We start from the raw sequence: 5,113 nt of genomic DNA, 5'->3' as shown, positions 1-5,113 counted from the left end.
AATAATTTGGAAACTCAATTAGTATAATCGAATATTTGTGGGGTTACTTTAAATAATTAATCATTAAAATTAGGGACTGAACCGAATTAATTTTCACTATTGGGCCATAAACAAAAACTAAAGGAAACTGTGAGACAAGACCAAATTCTTACCAAACCTTGAGAACCCATGATGCGATTTTCCCCTTTATTTTTTTAAGTCACCATCCACGTGATTTTCCTGTTGGAATCATAACTTCATTTCCCCATATTTCAATTTCATTTATTAAGGCAAAGAGTAAATCCTCATTGAGCACTCCAAGAGATTCACGAACATGTTCACGTAAAACCCCTTTTAGCCACACTATCTTCTGCAACTTGCATCAGTTCCTTGTTATTTCTTCAAACGTTCATGAGTCCTATTCTTCTAGTATTCAGTTGTAATATACGAATCAATCATAACACCAACTACAAAAAGAAGATGCTTTACATAGTCTAATTTGAAGTAATTACCTCGCATTTCATGGATCCACCACAACACCTTAGGCAAAACACGATGAACGTTTTCTTTAAGAACAACATCCAGCCATTTCCCAGCAACAGCAGTGTTCAAAACAAACAGATCAGCTCTTAGAGCAGTATCTATAGTCGGTTTTTGCCTGGGTTTTCAATTTCTAGAAAAACTTGAAGAGTTACGGTTCTGTTATCTTCATGTCGAGACTGGTTGACGACGAGTTAAGCTTAGTTCTCAAACGAGTTTATCATCAAAACGACATGAAATCCTTCTCTCAAGTATGCAACCCAAGGCTGCGGGTGGAAGGTTTATCCCGATTATCCATTCGGGTTCTTGAGCTCGATCTCCTCCCCAGTTTCATGCCCAGATTCCCAAATCTTCTTTTCTTTGAAACCTAGATTTTTATCTCTGATCCCCATCTTGAATTCGTGGCCAAAACATGCTCCAGGCTCCAAGTTCTTAACCTTGATCTTAAGAAAACACTTGAAGAATTCGATGAAGTTGATGGGGTTTCTGGCTTGGCTTTCTAATCTCCCTTTTCTTATTTTTACAACCGGTCTATCTCTTAAAAATATCTTCCATTTGTGTGGTTTTCTAATTTACATATTATAAAAATAATAATAATTGTAGTGGTTGAACAACTCTTTCCACTTGGGGTTATTCATTTTCAATATTTTAAACCTAAGAAATCTAACCCCATATTGGGGTGTGACACACCCATACGTGTTGGCTCTTCATAGTCTTCTGCTTGATGTGTACTTTTTGAAGAACTTGGAAGATGCTCACAAAACTCTATGTTCCCAGTTTGTGTTTTCTTTTCCCTCATTTCTTTGCTCAATATATTTTGAGATGATGGCTTCTTTTGTTGTGTTATTATGAGTGCAACTTGTAGGAATCTCTTTTGGTCTATATTACACGAATTCAGGTGTAAGTGTTGGATATGATGAGTTTTTTTTCTTAGTTTTTTAATGTGCTTAGAGGGTTCTTGGAAGGTCATATCGTTATATCAATGTCTGGATATGCTCGAATATGGGTACTTCAAAAGAATGACGTCTAGTGTTGTAGGTTACGGCTGCATATAGAATCTTGTTATTTTAAGTGTTTCTACTATTTAGTTTTCTATTTTTGAAGGTTACCCTGACTGCCCATTTTCAAAAAGACCTGGGGTTAGATAGTTTGGACACTGTGGAGGTTGTCATGGCCTTGGAAGAAGAATTTGGGTTTGAGATACCTGATAATGAGGCAGACAATATCAGCTCAATCAATCATGCTGTTGAGTTCATTGCTTCTCACCCTCAGGCAAAGTAGATGTGAAATTATGAAATTCAACTCTTCATTTGTTTTCACTTTGCTCTCGCGAGACATGAAACTGCACCGGGTAATTCCATGATCTCCTCGCCCAGACAAATGCTTCTGGACCTCCGGTACTGAGTGTTTGTATTGGGGAGGATTTTTTTTTATATTTAATGCTTCAACGGTCCTGTTCCAATTCATAAATAACTTTTTAGTGAGAGGCTATTCTTTTATTTACCTTGACAGTGTTTCATTCTGAGTAATAAATTTATATCATTGGGTTAAGAAAATAATTATACTTGATCTCAGCTTCATTAGTTTGCCGTGCCATGGTTTCCCTCTATGAGGAAACATGGGCTTGCTTAATTGTCTAGGCGGCTGGCAGATTGTTACCGGCAAATCTGGCCCAATAGGACAGAGATTTTTTTATTTATCCCAATAGGGTATATTCAATTTTATTTTGGGATTTACCGAGTTTACTGAATCAAATAATATATTGAATGATACATGTAGACAAAAGTGAAGGAAAATCCCATTCTTTGTAGCACAAAATTGAGGAGTAAGTTGAATCATAAGTACAAAGCCTGGGCCCTGATATTAATATAATTAAACTATCCGAGGATCCAAAATGTCATCTTTATCTGAAGTTCCCAAAATTCATAGTAATTGACAAGAATGAAATCTCAAATCAAATGCTATTGCCGAACTTCAATGTTAGAGGATTTAAAACAAATAATATGCTGTCAGCCAAAAAGGGTCTATATATGTTCCTAATCAGTGCTTGAATCAGTTAAATTTAAGGATGGAAAGCAAATCATGTATGTGTACATAATTTCAATCCATCACTTCCTTTTTATGCATCATTCCATGTGAAAGTTGGGGTTCCATGGCAGACGGCCATACTGCTTGACTTTTGTGGAACGGTGGGAATTGCAGTCGGCACCCAGTTGTTGCATGCCGAGGTGGTCAATCCACTCGTCGTTGTCGATGAAAGCTGTGGAACGTAATACAAGTTCCTTGAATGGTAACTCGGATCAGCTGATCCATACAAGTCATAACCAACAGCTTTCACTTCATTGTCAATGCCACTGGCTACAACTGTGCCCATAGGGATACATATCCTCCACCGCCGCCTGTGTATTCTTGATAGCTACCGTTAGGACTATCAGTGCCAGTACCACCGTTACTATAGATGACCGAGTTAGAGTTCAAAGCGAAGCTGTGTTCGATTGAAGAATAGTCCATGGCCATGAGATTGTGCAAAACAGAAGGCTGAATAAAGTTCTGGGAGCTCCCTAGTAGTAGTTGATGAAGATCCTGGAAGGTGTGATCGGCATCGGAATCGGGATCTTGCTTGCACCAAACTCGTTGTCCATAAGGGTAGTGCAAGCTGAAAGGCTGAGCTTGTTGAACTGCAATGGCAGAAGGCCTCCGAGGCTGTGATGTTTGTGATATGTTTGAACTTTGGAGGCATGGCATATCCGAAAGAAGTGTCCATGAAATGGTATGGTATGCATTGATCCCATTAATGCCACGTATTTATCTTTCTCTATCAACCCTTATTCTGTTGCCACGTATTTCAAATAAACTACTGATGTTTAAAATGAAGGTCGTGATAGGTTAAAGGCATATGCAGTGAATTAGGGTTTTGGTCGTGGTAAAGAGATAGAAGTAACAAAACATAAGGCCGGGAATATATGAGCGCCGCCCAGTGGTGGAGGCAGATGGTCAAAATTAAGGGCATGAGGATGGATCTTTACGTAAATTAAGGGTTTAAATTTAAGGGTAGTGGCCAACCAGGGTGCCCTTAGCTTTGCAAATTTGTCTTTGCTTTGTTCGCTAAGGGTGAACAGCGTTGCGCCTACGGATCCTCACTAAATGCCAACACACCCTCCTTATATAAATTAATTAGTTACTTTTTTATTCACCGCAAATATATTAATAAATTAATGGCCGGATTTATCATAGATTTTATATTTCAAATATAATTTTTATTAATATATATCCAGTATATAAATTTATAATATCTTTATTATATATATTTAATAACTTATAGTAAATATTGACTTGAATTTTAATTGATGATATGTTAGATTTTATTATAATTCTAAGAGTCGAAGACTCCTTGATAATTAAGTTTATTTAATTAGTAAATATTTATTTTATATAATAAGTCTTATAGAACTATGTTTTATGTATCAAGTATTTGATTCTATGAATAAAGAGTATTTCATAACCTTTAGAATTACAAGAGAGAATTATTTTAGATAGTTATATTGGAAGAGTGATTTAGGATATTACAAGGTTTGATAAAATTGCATGAAATTTTAAAATTACTATATACTTTAGATTTTTTTATATATTTTTTATTAAAAATTTGTTTCCTTCCCTAAAATTTAAGTTCACTCTCCTACAATTTTAAAAGTTAAAGTTCACCCTCTAACATTGAATTTTGCGACCGTCCCTGTAAATTATACTTTCATAATCTCTACATTTATAATAGATTATTGTTAATCTCATTCGTTAAAGTAACTGATATTGAACCACATTAAATCTCCCTCCATATATATGATTTTTTTTTACATTCTTATTGTTTTTTTTTCGCTTGTAAATTCCTGACGTAAAATATAAAAGAAAATTTAAAACGTCAAACAAGAAATTTCAACACTGACCCGTAGTATAGTGGCAAGTACGATATTTATCTTTGTAAAAAAGAAAGGCCTGTGAGCACTTTGAAGTTTAATAGGTTAATAGATTCGACTGGTACTGGAGTTCTTACCAAATCTTAAAATTGGATACTGGACTATTGTTAGAAAGGCCACTAGTATTAAAGAGTTCGCTGAAGCCTAAGCTCTTTATTTTTCAGTTTCTTTCTAGCAGCTGGGTTTTGTAATACCTTCCATTCCCAAAGCCCTTCAATTTTGACAAAAGTCACTAATTAAGTTGTGAGATCAGCAGTATTGCTAATAAGAGGCATAGCCATGTCATAAGTGGCAGGGTCTTTTATTTGCGATATACAAACAAATTTTTAATCTTTTACGTGGAACGATTAGTTTGTTACTCCTATTTTCCTCCGTTTCTTGGTAGCCAGAAACATTTTTTTAACAGTCAACTGAATTTGGTATAACCTAAGTTTCTATAATCCTGAAGTGACTTTTTCATCTCATTTTCATTGCTTACCGGGAACAGCTCTACCAGAATTTTAAATTGAAATTTTCTTTATTAAACAGACACTTACAAAGCTAAGGTTTTGAAGGAACAATTTCACTAATGAGGAGCAGAAGTTCAAATTATGACATTATTTACATTTATAATTTACTTTTACTTG

This window comes from Hibiscus syriacus, unplaced genomic scaffold (genome assembly GCF_006381635.1).
Source record: "Hibiscus syriacus cultivar Baekdansim isolate YM2019G1 unplaced genomic scaffold, ASM638163v2 tig00006113_pilon, whole genome shotgun sequence".
NCBI lineage: Eukaryota > Viridiplantae > Streptophyta > Magnoliopsida > Malvales > Malvaceae > Hibiscus > Hibiscus syriacus.
This window is presented reverse-complemented; position numbering follows the sequence as displayed.